At 41.3% G+C, this 20,938-nt stretch overlaps 1 long non-coding RNA gene across 1 annotated transcript in view; it reads left to right on the top strand.

Annotated features, from left to right (window-relative positions):
• Positions 1–4,662: 4,662 nt before the first annotated feature.
• LOC129657978 (uncharacterized) overlaps positions 4,663–20,938 on the top strand; it is a 40,934-nt gene continuing 24,658 nt past the window's right edge. The window contains exon 1 of the long non-coding RNA XR_008717193.1: positions 4,663–9,087. This is a non-coding gene — a long non-coding RNA (uncharacterized LOC129657978). The remainder of the gene's footprint in view (positions 9,088–20,938) is intronic.

The following is a 20,938-nucleotide window of genomic DNA, read 5'->3' as shown; positions in this document are numbered from 1 at the left end:
ATTATATCTTCTTGGGCCCTAGTTCCCTGATGCTAATATGTGCTACCCCTATGTATCCTGTATGTTGTTTTTCATATTATAATGTTCTTTTTTGTCTCATATTAAAATTGCTATATTGAATTTCTTCTGGTTTATATCTTTTGTTTAAATCCCCTGGTTTATATCCTGTTTAGCTCTTCTCATCTCTTTTAAAATATTAAAAAAAATTGACCCACCACCTGACTCAAGATCTAAAATAGTAATAATTAAATCTGCCTAGTACTTCTCTTGGAGAAGGCAATGGTAACCCACTCCAGTACTCTTGCCTGGAAAATCCCATGGACGGAGAAGCCTGGTAGGCTGCAGTCCATGGGGTCGCACAGAGTCAGACTTGACTGAGGGACTTCACTTTCACTTTTCACTTTCATGCATTGGAGAAGGAAATGGCAACCTACCCCAGTACTCTTGCCTGGAGAATCCCAGGGACGGCGGAGCCTGGTGGGCTGCCATCTATGGGGTCGCACAGAGTCGGACACAACTGAAGCAACTTAGCAGCAGCAGCAGCAGTACTTCTCTTCCCCACCTTCCTATCCCATTTACCTCTTTCCCTCAAAGATAGTAGCTATATCATTACTTTGTTTTAAAAAATTATTTTATCACATGTACATAAACAAAATGTTTTTTATTATCTGATTTTGAACTTTAAAAAGAGTATACACACTGCATGTAGTCTTATGGGACTTGCTTTTATCATTCAGTATCGTGCTACTCATATTCATCTGTATTCTGTGTTACTGCAGTTCATTAATTTTTACTGCTATCAAGTATTTCACAATTTAAATATATCATCCTATCAAAGGATTTTAACTTTTTTTTTGCTGTTACAAGCAGTGCTGTCATGAACTCTTCCTGTGCAAGAATTTCTTTTGGGCATATACTTAGGAGTGGTATTGCTAAAGCACAAGTTATGCAAATATTCAACTTGGGAAGCTGATTTTATTTTGTCATCTATCTATCATTTATCTGTGCTGCATACAAAATGCTGTATGTAATAATCACTTTATTTTCAATCTTTTCACATCATTGTGCTTTCAGTATGACTCTTATAAGTAATAGTTGTTCGATTTTTTTCCCCCACAATCTAAACCAAGAATTCAATTTATGTAACTTATTATTTAGAACTTCTTGCTGTTTTATTTTATGCTTTCAGTGTTTTTTACTTTAGGCTTTCTGATGAGTATGCGGTATCTCGTGACGGTTTTCGTTTAAATTTCCTAATGGTTAATGATATTAAAGGGCTTCCCAGGTGGCTCTGGTGGCTCAGCTGGTAGCCTCCACCTGCAATGCAGGAGACCTAGGTTCGATCCCTGGGTTGGGAAGATCCCCCTTGAGAAAGGAATGGCTACCCACTCCCAGTATTTTGGCCTGGAGAATTCCATGGAGTATATAGTCCATGGGGTTGCAAAGAGTTGGACACGACTGAGCAACTTTCAGGCGGCTCAGTGGTAAAGAGTCCTTCTGCCAATGCAGGAGACTCAGGAGACACAGGTTTGATCCCTGGGTCAGGAAGATCCCCTGGAGAAGGAAATGGCAACCCACTCCAGTATTCGTGCCTAAAAAACTCCATGGACAGAGGAGCCTGGAGGGCTATAGTCTATGGGGTTGCAAAGAGTCGGACATGACTGAGTGACTGAACACAATGCTATTAAATATATTTTTATCTGTTTATTTGCCTCCTGTGTGTCTTCTTTGGTGAAATGTCTCGTCATGTATTTTGCCCATGTTCTAACTAAATCTGGTCTGATCTGACTCATGTGCCTCCTCACTCAGTCATGTCCGACTCTTTGTAACACCATGGACTATAGCCCACCAGCCTCTTCTGTCCATGAAATTTTTCAGGCAAGAAATACTGGAGTGGGTTGCCATTTCTTTCTCCAGGGATCTTCTCAAGCCAGGGATTGAACCTGTGTCTCCTATGTCTTCTGCATTGCAGACAGATTCTTTACCTGCTGACCCATCTGGGAAGTCTCTCACTGAATATTTTTTTTATTTTTGATGTTTGTGTTTTCTTTACATATCCTAGACACCCATTCTTTGTCAAACACATGGTTTTCAAATATTTTCTTCCAATTTGTAGCTTACTTTTTAATCTTTTTAACTGTTTCTTTTATTTATTTAAAATAAAAACTGGGTGCTTCACACAGCAGAAGTCTTTTTAAAGTTTAATGATGTACAATTTATCAATATTTTCCTTCATGGATTGTGCTTTTGGCTTGAAGTCTAAAAACTTGTCAGCTCTAGATATCAAGGATTTCTTCAATTTTTTTTCCTAAAAGTTTTTGTAGTTTTGTGTCTTATATTTAAGTCTGTGATTTATTTTGCTTAGTTTTTGTATAAGGTGTGAAAATTAGGCCATTATTTTGTCTGTGAATATCTAATTATTCCAGCACCATTTGATAAAACAACTATCTTTCCTCCACTGAGTGTTTTTGCACTTTTGTCAAAAATCCATTAGACATATTTGTCTGCATCTATTGCTGGATTGTGTGTTCTGGTCCATTAGTGTATGTATCTTATCTATATATACAATAGATCTTGCTGAAATGTTTATAGAAATTGCATTACATTTATCTTTTTGGGGAAAATTGACATCTTAAATATGTCAAGTTTTCCAGCCCATGAACATGGTATGTCTGCATATTTCTTGAGTTCTTCTTTGACTTCTTTCATTAGTGTTGTGAGTTTATAGCATACAAGTCCAAGGCATGGTTTGCTAGATTTATACCTGAGTCTTTAAGTTTTTGAATGATTGTCATTGTTATTGTATTTTAAAATTTTGGTGTCTATATGGTCATGCTAATGTGTATAGAAATAAAACCAATTTTCAATATTCTGTACTCTGTGATCTTGCTTAATAACATATTAGTTCAAGGTCTTTTAAAAAATTTTTGTAGATTCCTATGAAGTTCTTTTTCTTGAGTTCCTTTTCTTGCCTTATTGTAATGGTTAGAACTTCCAGCACTATGTTGAATAAAAATGGTCAGAGTGGACATTTGTGGGTTATTCCTGATGTTAGGTAAAAGCATTCAATCTATTACTGTTAAGTATAATGTTAGCTATGGGGTTTTGTTAGATGTTCTTTATTAATTTGAAGGTGTTCCCCTCTGTAGCTATTTGTCTAAGAGTTTTGATCATGAATGAGTGTTGAATTTCGTCAAATATCTTTTATGCATTGATTGATATGATCATATGATTTTTCCTCTTAACCTGTTAATCTGTTGGTCTGCACTGATTGATTTTTGAGTATTGAACCAACCTGTATACCTGGAGTAAAATCTACCTAAACATGTTGTATATGGGCTTCCCTGGTGGCTCAGATGGTAAGGAATCTGCCTGCAATGTGGGAGACTGGAGTTTTGTCCTGTCATGAGCTGTGACGGGACTGAACTGGGGTCAGAAAAATTGAATTGACGTCTGAACTGGGGTCAGAAAAATCCTCTGGAAAAGGGAATGGCTACCCACTCCAGTAATCTTGCCTGGAGAATTCCACAGACAGAGGAGCCTGGCGGGCTCAGTCCATGGGGTAGCAAAGAGTTGGACACGACTGAGCAACTAACACACTTCCATACACACCCCCCCCACACACATCCACACACACACATAAATCTTTCTTCCATGTTCAGTTCAGTTCAGTCGCTCAGTCGTGTCTGACTCTTTGCGACCCCATGAATTGCAGCACGCCAGGCCTCCTTGTCCATCACCAACTCCTGGAGTCCGCTCAAACTCATGTCCATTGAGTTGGTGATGCCATCCAGCCATCTCATCCTCCGTCGCCCCTTCTCCTCCTGCCCCCAGTCCCTACAAGCATCAGGGTCTTTTCCAATGTGTCAGCTCTTCTCATGAGGTGGCCAAAGTATTGGAGTTTCAGCTTTAGCATCAGTCTTTCCAAAGAACACCCAGGACTGATCTCCTTTAGGATGGACTGGTTGGATCTCCTTGTAGTCCAAGGTACTCTCAAGGGTCTTCTCCAACACCACAGTTCAAAAGCATCAATTCTTCAGTGCTCAGCTTTCTTCACAGTCCAAATCTCACATCCATACATGACCACTGGAAAAACCATAGCCTTGACTAGATGGACCTTTGTTGGCAAAGTAATATCTCTGCTTTTGAATATGCTATCTAGGTTGGTCATAACTTTCCTTCCAAGGAGTAAGCGTCTTTTCATTTCATGGCTGCAATCACCATATGCAGTGATTTTGGAGCCCCCCCAAAATAAAGTCTGACACTGTTTCCACTGTTTCCCCATCTATTTCCCATGAAGTGATGGGACTAGATGCCATGATCTTCGTTTTCTGAATGTTGAGCTTTAAGCCAACTTTTTCACTCTCCTCTTTCACTCTCATCAAGAGGCTTTTTAGTTCCTCTTCACTTTCTGCCATAAGGGTGGTGTCATCTGCATATCTGAGGTTATTGATATTTCTCCAAGTAATCTTGATTCCAGCTTGTGCTTCTTCCAGCCCAGCATTTCTCATGATGTACTCTGCATATAAGTTAAATAAGCAGGGTGACAGTATACAGCCTTGACGTACTCCTTTTCCTATTTGGAACCAGTCTGTTGTTCCATGTCCAGTTCTAACTGTTGCTTCCTGACCTCCATACAGGTTTCTCAAGAGGCAGGTCAGGTGGTCTGGTATTCCCATCTCTTTCAGAGTTTTCCAGAGTTTATTGTGGTCTGCACAAAGGCTTTGGCATAGTCAATAAAGCAGAAACAGATTTTTTTTCTGGAACTCTCTTGCTTTTTCGATGATCCAGTGGATGTTGGCAATTTGATCTCTGGTTCCTCTGCCTTTTCTAAAACCAACTTGAACATCTGAAAGTTCACGGTTCACATATAGTTGAAGCCTGGCTTGGAGAATTTTGAGCATTACTTTGCTAGCATGTGAGATGAGTGCAATTGTGCAGTAGTTTGAGCATTCTTTGGCATTGCCTTTCTTTGGGATTGGAATGAAAACTGACCTTTTCCAGTCCTGTGGCCAATGCCGAGTTTTCCAGATTTGCTGGCATATTGAGTGCAGCACTTTCACAGCATCATCTTTCAGGATTTGAAATAGCTCAACTGGAATTCCATCACCTCCACTAGCTCTGTTTGTAGTGATGCTTCCTAAGGCCCCTTTGACTTAACATTCCAGGATGTCTGGCTGTAGGTGAGTGATCATACCCTCTTGATGATCTGGGTCGTGAAGATCTTTTTTGTACAGTTCTTCTGTGTTTTCTTGCCACCTCTTCTTAATATCTTCTGCTTCTGTTAGGTCCCTACCATTTCTGTCCTTTATTGAGCCCATCTTTGCATGAAATGTTCCCTTGGTATCTCTAATTTTCTTAAAGAGATCTCTAGTGTTTCCCATTCTATTGTTTTCTTCTATTTCTTTGCACCGATCACTGAATAAGGCTCTCTTATCTCTCCTTGCTATTCTTTGGAACTCTGCATTCAAATGGGTATTCTTTACCTTTCTCCTTTGCTTTTCGCTTCTCTTCTTTTCACAGCTATTTGTAAGGCCTCCTCAGACAGCCATTTTGCTTTTTTGCATTTCTTTTTCTTGGCGATGGTCTTGATCCCCGTGTCTTGTACAATGTCATGAACCTCTGTCCATAGTTCATCAGGCACTCTGTCTATCAAATCTAGTCCCTTAAATCTATTTCTCACTTCCACTGTATAATCATAAGGGATTTGAATTAGGTCATACCTGAATGGTCTAGTGGTTTTCCCTACTTTCTTCAATTTAAGTCTGAATTTGGCAACAGAGTCCCATATACCCCCTGCCCTGTACATGTATAGCCTCCCCCATTATAACAATCTTCACCAAAGTAGTACATATGTTATAATTGACAAAGTTACATTGACACATCATTATCACTCAGAGCCCATAGTTCACATTAGGGTTCACTCATGTGTTGTACACTCTGTGGGTCTGGACAAATTTATAATGACATATACCCAAAACTATAGTTATCATTGCCCTAAAAATTTATATGATTCACCTCTTCATCCTTTCCTCCTCCTTAACTCCTGGCAATCCCTGATGTTTTTACTATCTCCATAGTTTTTACTTTTTCCAAGATGTCATATAGTTGAACTCATATTAGTATGTAGAACTTTCAGGCTGGGTTATTTCACGTAGTAATATGTATTTAAATTTCCTCCATGTCTTTTCATGGCTTATAGCTAATTTCCTTTTTAACACTGAAAAATGTTCCATTGTCTAAATGTATCATTCAGGTTTTGATGGATATCTTGATATCTTCCAAGTTTTGGCAATTGTGAATAAAGCTGTCACATTCATCTGTGTAGAGATTTTTGTGCGGACGTAAGTTATCAGTTCCTTTGGATAAGTACCAAGGAGTGTGATTGTTGGATCCTGTGGTAAGAGTGTGTTTAGTTTTATTAGGAACCACCAAACTATTTCCCAAAATAGTGATATTTCTTTTTTTTAAGTTTTGAAATTGTGAATTCAATTTCCTTAATAGTTATAGGGCTATTTAAATTGTTTCTCTAATAGTGGATGAGTTGTGATTTCTTCTTTCTCTGGTCCCTCCATTCTGCTATGAACCATTCAATGACTTTTTATTTTGGTTTTTGTATTTTATAATTCTAAAATTGTCACTTTTTTTATTTTCTATATTTTTGCCAAGGCTTATTTTTGCATTTGTTTTAATTGTGTTAATAACTCTTTGATGAAGCATTTTTACAATGGTTGTTTTAGAATCCAACGTCTCTGTCATCTTATTTTTGGCATCTGCTGATTGATGTTTTTCATTCATTTTGAGGTCTTTTTGGGTCTTGACATCATGAGCAATTTTCAATTGTAACAAGACATTTTTGTGTTATGTCATGTGACTTAGGATCTTTTTCAAGCCTTCTGGTCTAGATAGTCTCTTTGACACTGTGCTGTGGATGCCAGCCTATTGCTTCTCAGTGGAGTTGGGAGTCCAGTTCTCCATCTGGTCTCCATTGAGACCCAAGGTGCAGAGGAAGCTTCTCTTTACTGCTGGATGGTAGTGGGAGTTTTATCACCCGACGTGGTCTCCACTGACACAATGGTGGGGTGTCTATGTTATTAGTGGGTGATGAGGAAAGTTTTGACTCTCCACTAGGAGATACTGCTGATACCAGTCCCTATGGGGAAGATGGGGATACCTTGTTACTGCCAGGTGGATCTGGAAGGTCTGACTCACTCACTGGCACAGTGTGGGAGAGGGCTTGTTATTGCCTGGCTCTCTAGTTGGCTTTCTACCCCTGGTGGTGGTGTTCGGATGCCTCATTACAACCGTGCGAGGATGGAGGTCTAGACTTCCCACTTTACATCTGCTTACATCTGCTAGCATGGATGGTGGTGGGGCCACGGTATTTTCTGTCGCATTTGGCTGAAATAGAGTGTCATTGCCTAAAAGTTTTCTCTCTTGTTTGATTGCCTCTTTCCTGGTCCTTTGGTAGAAAGAGCAAGCTTTTGTTTTATTTTTATTTACATATTTGTCTGTTCTCATTTGTGTTTTCAGGTTGCTCTTTTCTTCAACTCCAAATCTAGGGTATATGAGGCAAAAAGAAAACCCATGAAATTCACCACAGTGTCATTTTTTAGGTCATGAGGCCCCCTAGCTGGTCTACCTTCTCTCCACATTTCAGTCTTTTTATAAAATGTTCATTTTATATCTAATATCCAGATTTTTAGTTATACTGACTGGAAAGAATAGAGAAAATGCTGTCTACTCCATTCTCCCCGAAGTGGAGTCTAACATTTACATTTTACAGAAAAGTGGGCTGATATTGAAAGATGTTAATAGATTTAAGGTCACACAGAAAGTGAGAGAGAGCAGGATCAAATTCAGGCTTTGAAGTCCTGAATGTCAGAGTTGAGGAGTCATCCTTTTCTAGTATCTTTTCCAATACTTGAATCCTCTGTCTAACATCCCTGTCAAGTGACGTGAAGCATCAAGTGTCAAGAGACCATGCAAAAAAATTATGTGACTCCTAAATTCCTGCTGCTTGTACCAAAACATGGACCCTCACTGGGCAGCATAAAACTCAGTTTATTGTATGGGATAATAAATCCTGTTATTTGATATTTTCATAATTCCTACTCCTGTGAAAAGCACAGTGTTTGTAATCAGTAGCTGCCAGTTGACCTTGGTGTTAAATCCCAGTGTAGAAAACTCTAGGCAAACACTGTCTGAGATGTATGAGAAAGCAAGTATGGTCAGCCTCACCTTTTCTTCTGTATCTGTCTCTCCACAGTTTACTTGTCTTCTCCAGTGCAGAGGATATTGGTCGTACTCTGCTCAACCCCCTGGGGTACCATTTTACTGTTTTTGTGTGCCACCTGGGTTTCCTATGCTTTCCAAAGACAGTATTCATAGCCTTTCTCTGGACTCGCTGGCTCCCAGAGCCCGGTTTTCCTAAAAGGTATAAAGCAGAGAGTACATGGGAATTATGTCTCCTGGGGTGACATTTAACTAATGACATTTGGGAGCAGACAATTCTGTGGTGAAATCTGATACTCTGACTTCTCTCTGGGAGCAGGCTGAAGCTACTCTCTGCAGGATTGTGCCCAGGAGGACGTTGCTGCTTGGGTCTCCTTCCCTTTCCCCTCCCCTCCCCGCTTCCTTCCTGGTTTCCCTTAGGAGCACTTCTTTAATAAATCATACAAATCCTCTTCTCAGGGTCTACATCTGGGGAGCCTGACCAAAACGACCATCAAAGAAGTTTCAAGGTGGACGCTTGTCCATGTGTTGTGTGAGGATGGTCACTACCAGTTACTGTGGTCACTACTGAGGAAGAACAGGGAGGAGTCATGGCCAAGTTGCCTTGATCTTGTCTTTATGGAGACAAATGTGCCGGGCTTTGTCACAAGGCTGCTTTCCTCCAGGTATGATGTTGCTGTGGAAACACGGAGCCTGAAGCCTCCAAGAACACTCTGTGCTAATCCCAGCTGCTTTATCCATCTGCTTTGTGTCTCATTAGCAGACAGAGCCCAGAAAGACAGGAGGCTTTGACCATATCTCTGTTGAACCCAGTTTTCTAGAGAGGGGCCCCGCCCCTGGACTTTTTCCTGGGTAAGTGAGCATCTTGGGGGTATTTTTAGGTAATATTCGCTAAATTAGATGGAAACAAAATCTACTTGTGCTGTATGGTTTTCAAAATGACTACTGGGATTCACACTTACCACCTATTTGTTTCAATCTACATTCAAGTGGGTCCGTCTGAGATGCAGTCTTATTTTGAGCTTGTAGATTCTTTTAGTATTAACTTCCCAGTTCCCAGAAATCGGAATAACGGTCCTAACTCATGGTTAATGATTCCTGTGGTCAAGAAAGCAAACATTTAAGCACATAGATATGGGTTATGTTGTCTCTACATGAAGATGGCACTGATGCTGGACTCTGACCACAGGTATCAATGTGGCCTGAGGCTGTCTCCCCGATGGGTGACAGGGATTCTCAGTTACGGTGCAGTGTGGTAGATACAACCTCATGGTTAAGAGCATGGGCTTTGGTGTCTTGGTGTGAGCAGCAGCTATAACAAAACAATATAGACTAGGTAGCATATATAACACATATTTACTTCTCACATCTTGGAGGCTGGGAAATCCAAGATCAAGGTGCTGGCAAATTTAGTGTCTGATTAGAGCCCTCCTTCTGGTTTGCAGATAACTGCCTTCTTGCAGTATTCTCACACTGGGGAAGGAGAGAGGACAATGGTCTCTTCTTCTTCTTATAAGGACACTAATCCTATCGTGGGGACTCTAATCTCATGACCTCATCTAAACCTAATTATCTCCCAAAGGCCTCATTTCCACATACCATCACATTGTGGATTAGGGCTTCAGTACGTAAATTTTTGGGGGACACAACATTCAGTTTGTAGCAGATGGATTTAGGTTGACTCGAGTTAAGGAGAGCATCATAAAAAAAGAGATCTCTTTTACTGTAAAAAGTTATTTACTTTGTCATTTAGAAATGGCAATGACTGTTATGTTCATTATTATTGTTTCTGTTGTTAAAATCAAATTTTGCCAATGAATTAGATTCCCTGATAGCTCAGTTGGTAAAGAATCTGCCTGCAATGCAGGAGACCCTGGTTTGATTCCTGGGTTGGGAAGATCTTCTGGAGAAGGGATAGGCTACCCACTCTAGTACTCTTGGGCTTCCTTTGTAGCTCAGCTGGTAAAGAATCCGTCTGCAATGCCAGAGACCTGGGTTTGATCCCTGGGTTAGTAAGATCCCCTGGGGAAGGGAAAGGCTACCCACTTCAGTATTCTGGCCTGGAGAATTCCATGGAATGTATAGTCCATGGGGTTGCAAAGAGTCGGACAGGACTGAGAGACTTTCACTTCCACTTTCAAAGTTAATTCCTGACATTCTGTTGCCTGCATCTCTTAGAGACATCAGCTAGATCTGGGAGTCCACATTAATTTTCAGAGAAATGAAGCAATATCAGTTAGGGTTCAGGTGGGAAAAGAAATCATTCTAGATATTTCAAACAGAGAAATATTTAATATGGGGAATAAGCTGCCTACAGAAATTGATGAGAGGAATGGAGACACCAAAGTCAAGAGGGCAACCACAGGTATGGTCCATCCAAAGGGCCAAAGAGATTCTGATGCTTCCCAGTGGTCAGGAACTGATGGGAAACTACTGCTGGTCTCAGAGCTTCTCTGTAGGCCTAAGGGGGTGAATTTCTAGGAAACATGGAAACTATTTATTAAACCCCCCTGTTTATGATGCCCACCATATCTGCTAAAGCTAGAAGAGGAAGAAGAGTAATTCTGTCCCTGTTCTGCCTTCTCTGGCTTGCTTGAGTGTTGTAGACTAAACCATAGCCAGTACCCTGCTGGCAACTGAGTATGTGACATTTAGTTCCCAGTCTTTCAGCCTTTGTGATTCAATGGAGAACAGAGAAGGGAATGCAGAGTGTACAGGGCCAATAGACAATATTTGGTTGTGGTTCATTTTATATGCCTAGTCTCCAACATCATAATTTTATTTCTTGGCACTTATAATTGTGAATGGGATTGTGATGTTTGTGAATTGGATGTTTCTAACTAGGGTTCTGTAATTGTACTTTTGCCCTTATGTGGTTTTATATACTGAATACAGAAAATTCATATTTATAAGCACAATGGATTGTTTGATTTTAGGTCAACTCAAAGTCAGCATGTGCGTGTGCTGCATGATAAGTCGCTTCAGTTGTATCTGACTCTGTGTGACCCTATGGACTGTTGTCCATCAGGTTCCTCTCTCCATGAAATTCTCCAGGCAAGAATACTAGAGTGGCTTGCCATGCCGTCCTCCAGGAGATCTTCACTACCCAGGGATTGAACCCCGGGTCTCTTTCAGTCTCCTGCATTGGCAGGTGGGTTCATTACCACTAGCACAACTGGGGAAGCTCCAAAGGCAGCACATACTTAATTAAAGCTGAGGACCTGAGACTCAGAGATTACACTTGCCATTCACCATCTGGGATGGTAGAATAACAACAGCAGTAATGATACTGATCGAGACTTTCCTGGTGGTCCAGTGGTGAAAACTTCATGCTTCCATCATAGGGGGTGCAAGTTTGATCGCACACGCCATGGGCATGGACAAAATGTGAAAAAAAAAAAAAAAAAAAGTGATGATGATAATTACAGCTACTGCTTGTTTTTACTTTTGAATTTCATTCTAGGTGCTTTACATCTACTAACTCATTGTCTCTCACCACAGTCATATGCGGTACTATTCCCATCTTACAGATGAAAACACTGAAATATCAAGAGGTTAAATAAATTTCCCAATTTCAAATAGCAAAACAGGATCTGAATCTCAAACTAGCTTTTAAGTACTACAAAACACACAGAAATTCTGTTACACATGGTTTTTATTCATTTTTTACTTATTCTAAATTATTTTATTGTGGTCTACCAAATTATGAGTTTTCTCTGACTCTCCCTTCTGTTCACCCTTGTATTTTATGATGAAATTAGTGGTTAAAGTTTATTGAGAGCTTTCTATGCTTCAGATTATGCTAAAGGATTTGCAGGTAATATATCATTTAATACACAAGACAGCTTTATGAGACCTGGAGAGGTTAAATAATCAATTTAGCATCCCACAGTAAGGAAGTGGCAGGGCCTGGATTCAACCTCTAAAATTGCACTGACTGGCCAATTCAGTAGCCAACAGCCAAATGTCATGACTGAGCACTTGAAATGTGGTAAGTCTGAATTATGATGTGCTGTAAGTATAAAGTGCATACTGGATTTCAGAGACTTTACACTGTGGTGCATCTGGGAGATGCTGTGCTGTGAAATAAGACTCAAAACCTTGCTTCCAGCCTCAATCTTTTCCTAGGAGTTCATCTAAGAGTTATTGAGGCTACTCAGTAGAGACTAGAGAAAACTGAGTGAAAGGGACTTGAGTTGGAGGTGGGGCGAGCTTGGGCGGGGGTGGGACACTGAAAAGAGAGAATACACTGCATTTCTTAAAAATGCCAATGGCATTTTGGGATTTACAGAACAGATCAGTCTTGCTGGAAGGATGTGTTGTAGTTGATTATTATTTACGACAAATCACTCACCCTGAGTTGCCAAAAGGGTAATTATGGAATGGATGCAAGACTGTTTCCTACAATGCAAGCAGATAGTAGAGCTGGGTCTTACAGGGGACTGACACCAGGGCTCTGAAACCTACCAGGGACAAAGGAGGCCACTCTTTCTCTCTTGCCTACTCTGGCAACTCAGTTTCTTTTTCTGCTTTGATGTCTTTTTTTCTATGTTGACTGGCTTTTTCTTCCTCCCAGCAGGTGATGGAAAACCCTTGATTGGAGTTGCTGGGTCCCCATTTAAAATTAGCTAAGTAGGAATCTGATTTGTTGGGCTTTGCTCAAATATTCTCCTCTAGTCTGAACAATGAGTCAAAATAAGCAAATTAAATAATATGGCTGCTACAGAAATGACTGCCTCTCTACTTTTTTCCTGCTCCTCTACCATACATGGGTAACTTTCTTCACTGTCCTGCCTCTCAAAATATTTTAAAGAATGCTTTTATTGCTCCATAATCATGTCACAGCTCTTAACCTAGTAAAGCAATATAGTTAACTATTTTATTTAAGGATGTTCCCAACACAGGTGTTCTGAGAAATTCTTTTGGGTTTGGTCAATACAGATTCTGTTTATTGTTTCCATCTTTTATGTATAAAACTCAATCAGACTCCATAGCACTTTTCTCTCTATTTTCCCAGTATTCTTACATTATGTTTATATATGAAGATGGTTTTATGACATTTTATCAGTTTGTCTTTAGATAGCGTGCAGGAAGGCAAGGATATGTTTTGCTTGTCGGTACCTTCCTAATGCTGGTGCATAATTCACTTTCCATAAACATGTATGAATAAAAGAAAGAATGAATGGCACTGCATTTTCTTTCCAAAAAGACAAAGAGTTTGTATTTTTGTATTCCCAGTGATCCTTTTCTAACCTACCAGTATTGATTTTTAAAATAACTTGTGCTTTGGTCTGTCTTTCTTAGGTGGAGAAAATATTCACCTAATTTTTAAATACTCAAAATTCATTCATGTAAGTGATGAGACTTGGCAGTTTCATTGCACATTCCCTCTGGAAGGACTTTTCTCAGTGGGGATTACCCGTATAGCTATGCTCTACAAATGGTTTCTCTGAAGGGAGCCTTTAAACCAGAGAACACTGATTCAATCCCCCTGTGGATCTCTGTCCTGTGAAAGGCTTCTGAACTGTATTATACAACCATCTGTTATGGTCTGGTCTGGCTACTCTAAGCCTTCTTCTCAGCCATGTTCCTGGGCATGATTATTCACCAGAAAAATTCAGGACAGAGTGTCCAATTCAAAGTCTGCTGCCATAGGTTTAGCTACAGAAGTGGATGTTTTGACCTATTTTCTGACTACAGGATCAGATTCTCTGGACAATAGCCAAATGTCTGCTCCATGTTATACTATGGCTCAGAAACAGAGAAATATGGCACTCTTGCCAATTTTGGAGCTCTGAAGCTTCAACAGTAATTATTAAAAACTATTAACAGTCCAAATTCTTTGACAGTTTAGTGCCACAAAAGTTAAGCTGAACCGCAGTTAATATCATCTCTCTTGCAAGCTTTGTGGTTAAAGAATGAGTTTAACTGCTTCATATATTATACGTAAATTAATTAGGTAGGAATTGCTATAGTATTACTATGAGAAATTGGCTTATTTTTTCCTCAAAGTAAGGAAATTTCCATCTAGACCAGTAAATTGAATAATTTTTCTGGTTTATACTAAACATACAATATTGATAATTGCCAGTGCTCATATACTGTTGAAAGAGGTGGCTCAATTGTTTAAATAGTGAAAAAATGGATACAGGTAGCTTGTATTGAATGCTTTCTATGAGCTAGGAGTTTTACATACTTTATATTGATTAACTATCCAACATCTGACAGCAAGATTTCCCCCATTTTACAGATGAAGAAACTGATATCCTCAAGGCTAACAGTAAGTAGCATGGCTGGTGTTTGAACCTTCATTTATGTGGTTTTAAAGCTTTTGCTCTTTCTAATTTCCTACGTTACTTCCTTTGCCAGTTCTCCCCCTCTTTTTTATATTAAACTCCTCAAAAATTAAAATATAGAGATTTTATATATATATATATATATATATATATATATATAAAGAAGTCTAAGGGTAATTTTTTGGATATGCTGAAGATAATTGCATACTTACAAAATATAATTCAAGCTACAATGAAAGGAGCTTCCACTGGATTTATGGCCAAAGTCATAGTGTTCCCAAGCTAGTTATGCATGTCCTGGGAACAGAGAAGGGCACATGGGTTCTTCTGCCCCCAAGCCCTGCCGTGTCTCCATGCTGAGTCTCTTCTATGTCTCAAGGTCTCCCTCTCTTCACATCAGGCCCTGATTTCGATATAGGAGACTGTTGAGACTGTGCATTCAGTTTCCTCTGTAGCTCTGCTGCCCTTACAGTTAAATCTTATACCTGAATTTCAGCACAGACTGTAAGATTTCTCTCCCTTTAAATCTTCCAGTTCAATTCAGTTAAGTTGCTCAGTCGTGTCTGACTCTTCGTGACCCTATGGACTGCAGCATGCCAGGCTTCCCTGTCCATTACCAACTCCCAGAGCTTGCTGGTTTGATCTCTTTACATTCTGGGGCTAGTTTTGGTAACAGCTATTGGTGTAGGCTTGATCCTTCCAAGATCCTTTGAGGAAATGTGTGAAATGTACCCTGGGGTTATCTCCCTGAGGAACAGACAAGGGGAGAATTTATTTACTCCTTTTCGTTCCCAGCTGGCCAAGAATTGCTTTCTGATGTTAACTCCTTCCCACTTCCAGATGCCTGTGGGATCAGGAGGGCTGGCTGGTCTGCTAAATCTTACGTGGGCTGAGAGTAGCAGAGAAGCCTGGGGGCAGGAAATGGGCAGTGTTTTTGGGACAGCTGCACCTGCATGTAGTTAGATCGCATCTGAGCACAGTTGATCACATCAGGAATGCCAGGAGTAAAAAGTGCACTGAGAGCATGTGATGTGCGGCACATGTGGTGTCAGATGCAGATACGATCTGTTCTATGGCTCCAACATATCATCACACAGCTGTCAAACAATGATATATTTCTAAAGTCTGAATTGGTGGTTGGTGGTTTAGTCACTAAGTCACGTCTGACTCTGCCACCCAATGAACTGTAGCCTGCCAGGCTCCTCTGTCTATGAGATTTTCCAGGCAAGAATACTGGAGTGGGTAGCCATTTCCTTCTCCAGGGGAGATCAAACCTGGGTCTCCTGCATTGCAGGCGGATTATTTACCAACTGAGCCACCAGGATTAGTTGGCATCAAATCATACCGCGAGTAGGCATTTGTGACACCATCTTGGCTGGGGTACTCTAGCTCTTCCTCAGTTCCTCCCTTGGAGCATTCACCAGTGTGGTACAGTAAGTCCCCTACATACAAATGAGTTCTGTTCTAAGAGCACGTCTGTAAGTCCAAAAAAGTTAGCCTAGGAACCAACTAACATAATCGGCTATATAGCACTGTACTGTAATAGGTTTATAATACTCTTCACACAAATAACACAAAAACAAACACAAATAAACACAAAAATAAAGAAAATGTTGGTAATCTTACAGTACAGTAGCTTGAAAAGTTTAGTAGTACCAGCTACATCACTGCTTTTGCACTTACTTCCGGACATCCTGGACTTGAAATAAAGATATTTTACCACTGTCCTCTATGAGTTGAGTGAGTGAGTGAGTGAAGTCACTCAGTTGTGTCCAACTCTTTGCGACCCCATGGACTGTAGCCTACCAGGCTCCTCCATCCATGGGATTTTCCAGGCAAGAATACTGGAGTGGGTTGCCATTTCCTTCTCCAAGAGATCTTCCCAACCCAGGGATTGAACCCAGGTCTCTGCATTGCAGGCAGATGCTTTACCTCTATACAGCACTGTAGGTACATAAAAGCACAACCACTTGTAGAGGACGCATGCACGAGACAGTGCATGCCAGGCATGTGAACTAGCTTAAGTGATCGGACATGCAAATGCACTTTGCATCTTTGAAAGTTAGCAACTTGAAGGTTCATAGAGGACTTACTCTACAGGTTCAAGGTCACGTCGAACACACAAATATCTGGTTTGGTTCAGTTCAGTTCAGTTCAGTTCAGTCACTCAGTCGTGTCTGACCCTGTGACCCCATGAACTGCAGCATGCCAGGCTTTCCTGTCTATCACCAACTCCCACAGCTTGCTCAAATTCATGTCCATTGAGTTGGTGATGCCATCCAACCATCTCATCCTCTGTTGTCCCCTTCTCCTCTTGCCTTCAGTCTTTCCCAGAATCATGGTCTTTTCCAGTGAGTCAGCTCTTTGCCTCAGGTGGCCAAAGTATTGGAGTTTCAGCTTCAGCATCAGTCCTTCCAATGAATATTCAGGACTGATTTCCTTTAGGATTGACTGGTTTGATCTTCTTGCAGTCCAAGGGTCCCTTAAGAGTCTTCTCCAACACCACAGTTCAAATGCATCAATTCTTCAGCACTCAGCTTGCTTTATAGTCGAAAAATATCCAGTGCTCTATCTAAACTAAGACTTATGTACATTCCTGTGGCTAATGCCATGTACCTGTTTTTGACATAAAACTTATGTGGTTGCTGATGCTTTCTGAGTAGTGGTATAACGTGTGCTCCTCTCTGGCTCAGAGGAGGTAGACATAGACTTAATTGAACTCCAAGTTGTGAGAGAACCCAGAATAAAGATGTATGGCTCCAGTGATGGGGGTGACTTTCAGTCCGATCTACTTTGGGAACATTTTTTTTTTTTTTAACAGTATCATGCTCTCAGCAGAGATAAATGGGAAGGGATCAAAGTGGGAGAGTAAGTGTTGCTTGTAGTTGCTTCATAGGTGATTCTGTGACACCCTACCCATTTTCCACTGAGAACACTGAAGTGAGTTAATTTGCCCAGTAGTTATCTGGCATTTCACAGAAGGGTTGGCATCTCTCACTGCTCCATCAGATGCCCACAACAATATCCAAGGCCAGGAGAGGCCATGTGGAATGAAGGCGGCTGCAGACAAAGCTCACGGAACACAGAGTGGTGGATTTGATTAGGAAGTGGGCAGGATGCTTGCACAGACTTACACATTAGTCAGTTGAAAAAACCCTCAACTGCCTTCGTGGCCTCTTGGGCACAAGGTCTCCTCAGTCCTCACCACTAAAAGAATGCTTTCCTAAAGCTGATCTTGAGGCTGGCGGCAGGCCATCGCTCCACCACAGACCATCTGCGTGCACTGGGAGTCCTGCCTGCCATGTACCCAGCTGGGGTGGCCTCCTGGGATGCTTCCCTTGGCAGGAGTGTCTTACAGCTGGGCTGATTATTAGTGAGTTTCTGAATTATTTATGTCAGTACTTCCTTTCATTAGTGTGAATTGTCATGAATTGGATATAATCAGAAAGACTTAGGTTTGAGGAACAATAGTGAGGTTCCACTTTTAGTTTAATATTAAACTTGGGCTTTGCTATTGCTCTTAAACCTCCTACCAACATTGTTAGGAGAAAGCCATTTGGTGTGTTGGAAGACCCTAAACTTGGAACCTGGAGACCCTGGTTCCTGGACCTGCTCTCTTGCCCTGGACTCAGCCTGATAACACCTTGTGATCACCTGTTTAATGTCCTGATCCTTCAGTTGAGCTGAGGCCCAGAGAGCCTAGTGGTAGAACTAGAATGAAAAGCCAGGTGGCGGAGTTCCCTCTTTGTTCTGCTCTAGGTGATCTCGTTGACCTGTTGGGCATTTACTTGTCAGGTCATAAGCTAGAAGGCAGCAGTCTGCAAACTGGAAGAGAGTCCTCACCAGAAACCGACCACACTAGCACCCTGACTCAGACTTCAAAAGTGAAGTACAAATCGCTCAGTTGTGTCTGACTCTTTGCTACTGCATGGTCTATACAGTCCATGAAATTCTCCAGGCCAGAATACTGGAGTGGGCAGCCTTTCCCTTCTCCAGGGGATCTTCCCAACCCAGGGATCAAACCCAGGTATCCAGCATTGCAGGTGGATTCTTTAACAGCTGAGCCACAAGGGAAGCCCAAGAATACTGGAGTGGATAGCCTATTCTTTCTCCAGAGGATCTTCCTGACCCAGGAATCGAACTGGGGTATCCTGCATTGCAGGCAGATTCAAAAACTGGGAGAAAATCAGTATCTGCTGTTCAAGCCACCCAGTCTATGGTATTCTGTTATGGCAGCCTAGAGAGACTAATATAGGGGCTAGACTAGAAAGGATTGACTATCAGAAGTGCAAGGCAACTTGTCTTAGCTTGAATTCTTCCAAAAACATCCTGAGATAAGGGTTAGAGTAAAAGCAGTTTGTTTGGTAGAAGAGTCCAGAAAGCAATGCTGAGAGTGTGGGGAAGTGAGATAGAGGAAGATAGGAAAGCCAAAATGGATTATTTCTATGGGCAACTGAATTTAGTACTCCTGGGTACACTCTGAAAAACAATGTGGAATATGTCTTGGAATTTCCCTATTTAAAGCCAGGAAAACTGTGATGCTCATACACCAACTCACCATTTCCACAAAGACATCAAGTTCCTAGCACTTCTGGCTGGCCTGGCATGTGCCAGCCTGGCAGCAGGGGTCCTGGGTCAGAGAGAGCCACCAGGGAAAGATGTGTAGCAAGGCATGCATGGGAACCGACTCAGGTCACCTCCAGGGTGGACTGAAGGGATGAGAATGCAGCATAGATGACATCTGCTACAGCAGGACTCTCACACTTTAAAGTGGACACCGAACATCTCGCAGGGGAGTTCTTGTGAAAGTACAGAGTCTGTTTCCTAGGTCTAACTGGGACCTGAGAATCTGCATTTCTAAAAAGTTCCCCATGATGACAAAGTAGCAAATCCATGGACAAGGTTTTGAGTAGAGAGTTATAGACTCTTTCATGAATTCAGTTCAGTTCAACATGTATTTGTTGCTCACCTGTTGAGCTGGATCCTGGGGCTTCCTGTGCTTGTCATGGGGACTAGAGAGATCAGAATATGGTACCAGCAGGGCCCTGTGGGGCTCCTGGGCACAAAAGCCTTTCTTTGGCTCCCATTTCTTGATTACAGAAAATGGGCTTTATTTTGGCCTCCATGACCTTCCCTGAGTTGCAGCAAGCAGGTTCAAACAGTTGCTAATTAGGGAAGGGAGGGGATACAGAGACAAGGGAGGAACAATCAAAAGAAACAGTAGTGCAGCCTTGGGACAGGGTCCTGGTTCTCCCTCAAGGGATATACATAATAGTATTTTTGAGCTATTTCGCAGATACTGGAACCTCCACCAGGTGGGAAAAGTTACTATGCCCCTCACAAGCACACAGACCCCAGACCCATTGGAACCAGAAGGTTGATGATGCTGATTCCCACTTACCTCACCACCAACCAATCAGAAGAATGTCCCTGAGCTGATTACACCCTCTTTGAACCATTACTGTAAAACTCCTCACTACCCCTCCAAGTGGGGACACAGTTTTGCAGGCATTAGCCCTCTGTGGCCTCTTTGCCTCACAAAGCAATAAAGCTATTCTTTTCTATTTTACCCAAAACTATGTCTCCAAGATTTAATTTGGTATTGGGTGTGGGGGCTGGATTTGGTGCAGACAGAAGGGTCAAGTGTTGCATGCATTTTACAGTTTATCTATCCTGTTTCAGTTGTCCAGGATTGGAAGTGCCCCCTACATATTTGTATTAAGAAACAGGAGAAAGTACAATTCCTGAACTCTTTCTGTCTCTTGGACAGAATTTTAGCAGATAAAAATAGTAAAACCATTAGCATACATTTACCTTTAGGTATGCTCCCAGTGTCTTAGTAGCAGCCTCTCTGGGACCATGGGAGGGCTTTCATAAAGCCATTGCTCACTTTAATGTTTTAAAATTTAAAAAAATTTAGAGTTTTAACCAAAATAGCAACATTTTTTGTGGTACTTTACAGCTTACAAAGTGCTTTCCACCACATTATCTCATTATGCCCTTTGAAGGCTTGAGAGAAATCATCTACAAATGGCATTTAAAAATAAACGCACATTAGGGCAGGTATATTACACAGCTGGGTACATGATATCCTAGATCCAAGATAATGAAAAATGACTATGAAGAAGCCTGCATATAAACATACACCATGTCCTAGGGCACTTAGGTAAACTGCACTAGCTGTTGTTGCTGGTTTCTCACTTAAACTATTCATGAGAGTTTTATGAACATCTTTGTTCTCTGTGCTAATCTTCCAGCTTGACCACTTGGCTTTTCTTCCAATTGAGATGCTTTGGGCCATCTGTATGCCCCACTCTGAAGTCAAGCACCAAGAGTGTGGCTCATACACAATGGACGTGTCACCAGGCTGTCAGTTTCTTTGGCTGGACAGTCAATGGATTCAGCCA

The sequence above is a fragment of the Bubalus kerabau genome, chromosome 7 (genome assembly GCF_029407905.1).
Source record: "Bubalus kerabau isolate K-KA32 ecotype Philippines breed swamp buffalo chromosome 7, PCC_UOA_SB_1v2, whole genome shotgun sequence".
Lineage (NCBI taxonomy): Eukaryota > Metazoa > Chordata > Mammalia > Artiodactyla > Bovidae > Bubalus > Bubalus kerabau.
Note: the sequence above shows the minus strand (reverse complement) of the source record. Positions and strands in the feature narration are given on the sequence as shown.